The 9,072-nt window shown below is 40.4% G+C and overlaps 1 protein-coding gene across 5 annotated transcripts in view; it reads right to left on the minus strand.

The window, feature by feature from the left end:
- NUMA1 (nuclear mitotic apparatus protein 1) overlaps window positions 1-9,055 on the minus strand; it is a 69,628-nt gene extending 60,573 nt beyond the window's left edge. For 2 of the 5 annotated variants that reach the window (XM_069553476.1, XM_069553467.1), the window contains exon 1: window positions 8,818-8,983. The gene's annotated coding sequence lies outside the window, so the exon portion shown is untranslated. Of the gene's footprint in view, window positions 1-8,817 lie in introns of all 5 variants that reach the window. The other 3 variants (XM_069553462.1, XM_069553464.1, XM_069553465.1) reach the window with 3 other exon arrangements.
- Between the last annotated feature and the right edge of the window lie 17 nt (window positions 9,056-9,072).

Below are 9,072 nucleotides of genomic sequence, written 5' to 3' on the forward strand. Positions count from 1 at the left end.
TGGCTCCCAGTTAGGGTCTGTTAACGGGGTGCAAACAGGAAAAATCGAAGGCAGGAGGAGGCTGCCAGGGACTTCCTTCTTCCTGTGGCTCTCTGCTCCTGACAACTGCAGTTGGTTTCTCCCTGCTTCCTTCTAAACTCCCTCTTTGAGGCACCAGAGCAGGGCTCAACCAAACCTGGCTCCCCCAGGTCCCTCCTGCGGGCTCCTGAGACACCAGCAACACCAGGCAACGCCTTCTCCTCAGAGAATCCAGGTGCAGTCCCACGAGATCCCTCCAGAATCCTAAGTTCTGCCAACCCCAACCTTCTCCCTTTGTTTTTCAGTCCTGGATGAAGCAGCCGCTTAACGCAGTTATAATATAAGTTACTTGAAGAGTCCCCTTTTTGCTCTTTTAGCCCTCCAACAAAGGTTTAAATGAAACCCCTTTACTGAATTCACTCTCTTAAAATACCTGTGTGTGGTTTCTATTTTCCTGATAGGATTCTGACACTAGATAAACTGAACTCACAAGAAAGTAAAAGAAATCCTAGGAAACAGAAACAAAAGAAGCTGAAAATTGGATTAGTGAGGCATAGCTGTCCTAGCAATGTAAGGAATCTGTGACCTCCTCATACTTCAGATCTTCAGCCCATAAAAAGCAACTGAGATCTCTGTATAAAGGCTGCATGTGTGTGCTAAGTTGCTTCAGTCCCATCTGACTCTTTGTGACCCTGAGACCCTCAGTAAAAAGAGACTAGGAAAAAAAAAAAAAAAAAAAAAACCTGTCCACAGGAAAATAAGGAAGGTTGCTTTACAAACGTAATAAAGTGGGAGAAAAAAAAGCTTTCTAGGAATTAATAACCTGGGTGCACAGAAGAGGTGGATTTGGAATTTTAAAATTTATACTAAATCTGTGGCCTAGAAACCTAAAAGAAAAATTACAGACATTTTAGCCCCAGGTTGGGAACAGCCTTGAGTTCCCAAAGACGCAAATACAAAGTTGCAGCAGGAGACACACAAATGGCCAATAAATACATGAAAAGATGTTCAACATCATCAGGAAAATGCAAATTAAAACCACAATAACACTACATCTCCATGAGAATGACTAAAATTAAAAAGATTTACTATACCAAATGTTGGTAAGAAAATAAAGAAACCAAAGCTCTCAGATACTGCAATGGAAACATAAAACAGTACAACCCTTTTGGAAAACTGGTAATTTCTTAAAAATTAAAAATACCTTGCCATATGACCCAGCCATTTCACGCCAAAGAGTCAGGAAACTGTATGTTCACTCAAAGATTTATACATGAATGCTCACAGCAATTTTGTTCACAACAGCCAAAAACTGCCAACAGCCCAAGTGTCCATCAACAGTAAATGATAAACCAGTCAGAATGACCATCATCAAAAAATCTACAAATAATAAATGCTAGCGAGGGATGTGGAGAAAAGGGAACCCTCTTGCATAGTTGATGAGAATGTGAATTGATACAGCCACCACAGAGAACAGTATGGAGATTTCTTTAAAAACTAATAATAATACCACCATATGACATAGCAGATTCACTACTGGGCAGTTACCCTAAGAAAACCACAATTCTAAAAGATACATGTACCCCAGTGTTCATAGCAGTACTATTTACAAAGGCCACTACTTACAAAGGACAAGGAAGCAACCTAAATGTCCATCAACAGATGAATAGATAAAGAAGGTGTAGTACATAATTACAATGAAATATTACTCAGCCATAAAAAGGGACAAATCTAAGCCACCTGTAGTGAGGCGGATGAACCCAGAGCCTGTTATACAGAGTGAAGTAAGTCAGAAAGAGGAAAACAAGTATATATTAACGCATATATATGGAATCTAGAAAAATGGTACTGATGAACCAATTCTCAGGGCAGCAGCAGAGACACAGACATAAGAGACTAGACTTGTGGGCACAGTGGGGGATGAAGGTAGCACTGAAACATATACGTTACTATATGTAAAACAGACAGCCAGTGGGGAAATGCTATATGATGCAGGGAGCTCAACCCAGTGCTCTATGACAACCTAGAGGGGTGGGATGGGGTGAGAGGTGGGAGGGAGGTTCAAGAGAATAAGGACATATGTATACCTATGGCTGATTCATGTTGATGTATGGCAGAAACCAACACAATATTGTAAATATTACAATAAAAATAAATTTTAAAAAGTAAATGATAAACAAAACTGTATGATATAGTCATACAAAGGAAGACTACTTAGCAACAGTTCCAGTTCAGTCACTCAGTTGTGTCCGACTCTTTGCGACCCCATGAACTGCAGGACGCCAGGCCTCCCTGTCCATCACCAACTCCTGGAGTCTGCCCAAACCCATGTCCATTGAGTCCATTGCCATCCAACCATCTCATCTTCCGTCGTTCCCTTCTCCTCCTGCCCTCAATCTTTCCCAGCATCAGGTTCTTTTCAAATGAGTCAGCTCTTCACATCAGGTGGCCAAAGTACTGGAGTTTCAGCTTCAACATCAGTCCTTCCAAAGAACACCCAGGACTGATCTCCTTTAGGACGGACTGGTTGGATCTCCTTGCAGTCCAAGGGACTCTCAAGAGTCTTCTCCAACACCACAGTTCAAAAGCATCAATTCTTCGGCGCTCAGCTTTCTCTATAGTCCAACTCTCACATCCATACATGACTACTGGAAAAACCATAGCCTTGATTAGATGGACCTTAGTTGGCAAAGTAATGTCTCTGCTTTTGAATATGCTGTCTAGGTTGGTCATAACTTTTCTTCCAAGGAGTAAGTGTCTTTTAATTTCATGGCTGCAATCACCATCTGCAGTGATTTTGGAGCCCAGAAAAAATAAAGTCTGACACTGTTCCCACTGTTTCCCCATCTATTTCCCATGAAGTGATGGGACCGGATACCATGATCTTCATTTTCTGAATGTTGAGCTTTAAGCCAACTTTTTCACTCTCCTCTTTCACCCTCATCAAGACGCTTTTTAGTTCTTCTTCGCTTTCTGCCATAAGGGTGGTGTCATCTGCATATCTGAGGTTATTGATATTTCTCCTGGCAATCTTGATTCCAGCTTGTGCTTCCTCCAGCCCAGCATTTCTCATGATGTACTCTGCATAGAAGTTAAATAAGCAGGGTGACCATATACAGCCTTGACGTACTCCTTTTCCTATTTGGAACCAGTCTGTTGGTCCATGTTCAGTTCTAACTGTTGCTTCCTGATCTGCATACAGATTTCTCAAGAGGCAGGTCAGGTGGTCTGGTGTTCCCACCTCTTTCAGAATTTTCCACAGTTTATTGTGATCCACACAGTCAAAAGCTTTGGCATAGTCAATAAAGCAGAAATAGATGTTTTTCTGGAACTCTCTTGCTTTTTCGATGATCCAGTGGATGTTGGCAATTTGATCTCTGGTTCCTCTGCCTTTTCTAAAGCCAGCTTGAACATCTGGAAGTTCACGGTTCACGTATTGCTGAAGCCTGGCTTGGAGAACTTTGAGCATTACTTTACTAGCGTGTGAGATGAGTGCAATTCTGTGGTAGTTTGAGCATTCTTTGGCAACAGCAACAGAAAGTAACAAATTACTGATATATGCACTAAATACATAAATATCAAATGCATTACACTGCCTGAAAGAAAGCAAACACAAACACATACTCTATATATATTTTCTAGATAAAATTCTAGAAAACACACATTAACCTTCAGTAATTAGATTACTTGGTTCTTTGGGGCCAATGATGAACTGTAAAGAGGCATAAGGAAACTTTTGGGAGTTATGGGAATGCTCTGTATCATGACTGGGGCAGCTTTTTCTAAGTGTATAACTCTGTCAAAACTTTTTACTTTAAATAAATTTTATTGTACATAAATTATAATTAAGCAAAGTTTTTTTTTTTAAAAAAAGCTTTTCTTGAGAGAACTGACCTCAACTCAAGCTACACAAGAATACCATAGGACTTCCCTGGTGGTCTAGTGGTTAGAATCTGCCTGCCAACACGGAGGACATGGGTTCCAGCCCTGCTCTGGAAACATTCTACATGCTGCAGGCAACTAACCCGAGTGCTGCAACTACTGACGCCCGAGCACCTAGAGCCCATGCTCCACAACAAGAGAAGCCAGCGCAACGAGAAGCCTGCGCGCTGCAGAGAGGCGCCCACTCGCCGCAACTAGAGAAAGCCCGAGAGCAGCAGTGAAGACCCAGTGCAGCCAAAAATAAATAAATTAAAATGCTTTTTAAAAACACCACCATAGATGATACTCCTTTGAATGAGCTCACAATCCAAAATTATAAAATACTTGAGGAAACAATCCATCATGACCAGAGTCATTAAAGCAAATGGCAGGATTATATCCCCAAAACATCAGAAAACAGGAAACATTAAACTTATTTGAAGTTATTATAGAAGAATTGGAAACACAAAAGCAAGACACCAAGAAACAGACAGCCAGACTTGAAAACGAACCACAGTACTTGCAGAAATGAAAAACTTGGCGAATGAAAATAAGAATTCAAAAAATAAACTAATTCTAGCTTAAAGGAAATTATCCAGAGGTAACATAGAAAGATAGAGATGGAAATGATAAAGAATAGGAGATGTGGAGGACAAAATTAGAAGGCTCTGCTGCTGCCGCCACCACTAAGTCACTTGAGTCATGTCTGATACTTCGCAACCCTATGGGCTGCAGCCCACAAGACTCCTCTGTCTGTGGGATTCTCCAGGCAATACTGGAGTGGGCTGCCATACCCTCTCTTCAGGGGATCTTTCCAACCCAAGGATTGAACCCCAATCTCCTGTGTCTCCTGCACTGCAGCCAGAATCTTTACCGCTGAGCCACCAGGGAAGCCACTAGAAGGCTCAAAATAAGTTAAATATGACATCAGGGAGAGGCACTATTTAAAGAGGCATATGCCAAAAAATGGACAAACTGAGAGAAATGGACAAATTCCCAGAAATATACAACCTCCTAAGACTGAATCAGGAAGAAACAGAAAATATGAACAGACCAATTATCAGTAATAAAATCAAATTGGCAATTTTAAAAACTCCCAATAAACAAAAGTCCAGGACCAGATGACTTCATAGGTAAAATTCTACCAAATATTTAAAGAAGAGTTAACATGTATCCTTCTCAAATTATTCCAACAAATTACAGAAAGCAACACGTCCAAATTCACTTTCAAGGCCAGTGTCACCCAAACACCAAAATCAGACAAAGATATCACACACAAAAAAGAAAATTATAGGCCAGTATCACTTTATAGTTGTAAAAATTCTCAACAAAATATTTGCAAACCACATTCAACAACACATTAAAAAGATCATACACCATGATCTCATGGGATTTATTCTAGGGATTCAAGGAGGGTTCAATATCCACAAATCAATTAATGTAAAACACAGTATTAACAAACTAAAGAATAAAAATCATCTAAATGAATGCAGGAACAAAGTTCAACATCTATATATGATTAAAAAAAAAAATACCATCAAAGTGAGTCCATAGAGAACATACCTCAACAAAATAAAGACCAGATATGACAAGCCCACAGCTGACAGCATCTCAACAGTAAAAAGCTGAAAGCATTTCCTCTAAGGTCAAGAACAAGACAAGGATACCCACTGTCACCACTTTTACTCAACATACTCTTTGAAGTCCTAGCCACAGCAATCAGGCAAGAAAAAGAAAAAGAAACCAAATTGGGAAGGAAGAAGTAAAACTGTCACTGTTTGCAGATGACATGGTGTTATTGAAAATCCTAAAGGTGCCACAAAAAAACCATTAGAACCAATTAATAAATTCAGTAAAATTACAGAATATAAAATTAATATACAGAAATCTATTGTTTCTATACACTAACAAAGAACTATCAGAAAGAGAAATTAAGAAAACAATTTTATTTACGACTGCATCAAAAATAATAAAATACCTAGTAGTAAATCTAAGGAGGTAAAAAGTCTGTACTAAAAAAAGACAGAGGATGAGATGGTTAGATGGCATCACCAACTTGACAGACATGAGTTTGAGTAAGCTCGAGGAGTTGGAGATGGACAGGGAAGCCTGGCATGCTGCAGTCCATGGGTGTGCAAAGAGTCGGATACAACTGAGCAACTGAACTTAGGACATTGGTGAAAGAAATTAAAGATGTCACTAACAAATGGGAAGATACACCATGCTAATGGTTTGGAAGAATGAATACTATTAAAATGAGCATACTAGCCTAAGGCATTCTACAAATTTGATGCAATCTCTATCAAAATACCAAGGTAATTTTTCATAGAACTAAGACAAATACTGTAATTCTAAAATTTGTATGGAAACACAAAAGACCTTGAATAGCCAAAACAATCCTGAAGAACAAAACTGTCCTCACGCACTGTTGAGGGGAATGTATATTGGTGCAGCCGCTATGGAAGATAGTATGGAAGTTCTTAAAAAAGTTAAAAATAGAACTATTATATGATCCAGCAATTCCACTCCTGGGTGTATATCCAAAGAAAATGAAAACACTAATTGGAAAAGATATATATGAACATCCCTATGTTCACTGCAGCATTACTGACAACAGCCAAGATATAGAAGCAACCTAAATGCACATGGGTAGATGAACGGATAAAGAAGGTGTGGCATATACTCTAATGGAATATTACTCTGCCACAAAACAGAATGAAACCGCCATTTGTGACAACATGGATGGTGAGTACATGTGATAACATGTACTAGGTGAGTGAAATAAGTTAGACATAGAGAGACAAATATTGTACAATTTCACTTACACATGGAATCTAAAAATCAAATAAAAAAACCTAACAAAACAGGAAGACTCACAGATACAGAGAAAAAACAGGTGGCTGCTGAGGGAGCAGGATGAGGGGATTAAAAAAATAGGTGAGGAAGACTGAGAGGTGCAAACTGCCAGTAACAAAATAAGTGAGTCACAGGTTATGAACCGTACACTGTGGGGAAAAGAGTCTCTAATGTAGCATCTTTGCATGGTGACAGATGGAACAACATTTTTTTTAAATAAAGAGATAATGACTGGGAATCTTTAGAAAACTGAAAGGTATGAAACCCCAGATTGAGGCATCACTATAAGCCCAAGTAGAACAAAATTAAATCCACACATGTAATGAAAGTGCAAAACACAAATGACAAAAAAAGAGGATCTTAAAAACAACCAGAGAAAAAGGCAGGTTACATACAACGAAATAATAGTTATATTGTGGACACAGTTCTCAAGAGTTAACAACAAAAAGCCATAATTTCAGTAAAATGATACTTTCAAAGTGCTGGGGGTAAAACAACTGGAAGCCTAGTATACCCAGCTAAACTATCAATCAAGATTGATAAGGAAGTAAAGATATTTTCCAACAGAGTATTTACCATTAACAGACTCTCACTAAGAGAACATCTGAAGGGGGAATTCTGTGGCAGTCCAGAATTAGGGCACCATACTTCCATTGCAGGGAGCATGGGTTTGATCCCTGGTGGGAGAACTAAGATCTGACATGCTGCATAATATGGTCCAAAAAAAAAAAAATCAGAAGTATGTATTCCTCTATTTGATGAAAAAGAAGGAATAAAATGCAAGAAAGGATGGAAAAAACAGTAAATATATATGGGTAAAATGAAATAACCACTGAAAGCACAAAACTATGCTACTTATTAGAATTGTTCTAACATTTGGGGATGGTCTCATTCTTGGAAATGCTCATTTTGAGTCTGTTTAATGTACACTGTGCTGAAATAAATGGCCTCCAACATACCTACTGACCGTAGGGTTTTATCAATTAGACAAAGCTGCCAAAACATTTCCTGATCAGCTCTGTTTAGCCATCTGTGGCAGGGCTTTCCCTCATCCTAACAGTTCTAGAACTCGAGTCTCAGTTCAAGGCATTCTTTCCACTTCCATATTCCACAAATTTAAAAAAAAGAACATTCTAAATAGAAATGTCCCTTATATGAGCTTTTGGTTAAGATCTTCTAGTTTGGGGGAGTATAATTTTTGGCTATGGATTTAGGATTCAGGCTTTATAATTAGTCATCATTTGCTTGAACTTGGGCCAAGAAGAGAGTACTTTGGCAGCTTTCACAAAGAAGTATGCGCTTCTTCCTCTGAAGGAGAAAATACCACACAGGATCAGAAGGGAGAGAACACATTCAACCCTGCAGGCTGAAGGCTGCCTTACCTGATCTGAACATTCCCTCTAGCTTCCCATATATTCACAGCAGTCACATCACTTATACTCAAAAATGTGTACTCGCCAAGATGCTTGCAAGAAACAGCTCACCTGATTTGACCCTCATAACGGCAGGAAAGTAGATAAGGCAGGTAAATTCATTGTTTATATATGAAAAAAGTGAGACTCAAAAGAAACTGACTCGCCGCAGACGACCCGCACGGCCAACACAATCCCTCCCCTTCACTTAGACCCAACCCACAAAAAACCCCAGTATAGCCAACCAAGCACGAGCTATGTAACCGAGGCCAAGCTGAACATAAACCTCAGGCGGCCCATCTGTAATAAACTATAAAAAAGCTGTTAGGAATATTAAAAAGATGATCCATATAAAGGGTGTGGCACGGTGTCTGAAACGTAGCTGGTCCTCAGAAAATGTTTATTATTACTACTACCACTATTGTTAACAATAATAGGCGAAGACTTCTCACTACAGGAACCCTCGGCGACACGCCTTTCAGGAACCTGCGTTACCCACACCCGCCTCGCCCCCCGACACAATTCCACCGACACGCCCCCAAACAGACCCTCCCCCTAAGCACGCCCCGCACCTCCCTCTCGGACAAGGCCCTTTCCTCACAAACCTTACCCTCGAAAGACTCTCCCCAGTCAGCCTCGCCTATGAAGGAGGCCTTCCGCCCGCACCCGCCTCTTCAGCACCTCTTTTAGACTCGGGCATCCCTGCAGGCGCCCCAGCCGCACGCTAGTAGCGGGCCCGCGCCATTACCTGGCCGCGCGCTCCCGCTCCGACTCTCACTTCCCCAGGATCGCCTTCTTCTCGGGCCCGCGCCAGCGCTATGAGCGCACAATTAGTTTAAACTATGGCCCCGCCCCCTCGCGTCGC

Source organism: Ovis canadensis, chromosome 15, assembly GCF_042477335.2.
Source record: "Ovis canadensis isolate MfBH-ARS-UI-01 breed Bighorn chromosome 15, ARS-UI_OviCan_v2, whole genome shotgun sequence".
In the NCBI taxonomy this organism is placed as follows: domain Eukaryota; kingdom Metazoa; phylum Chordata; class Mammalia; order Artiodactyla; family Bovidae; genus Ovis; species Ovis canadensis.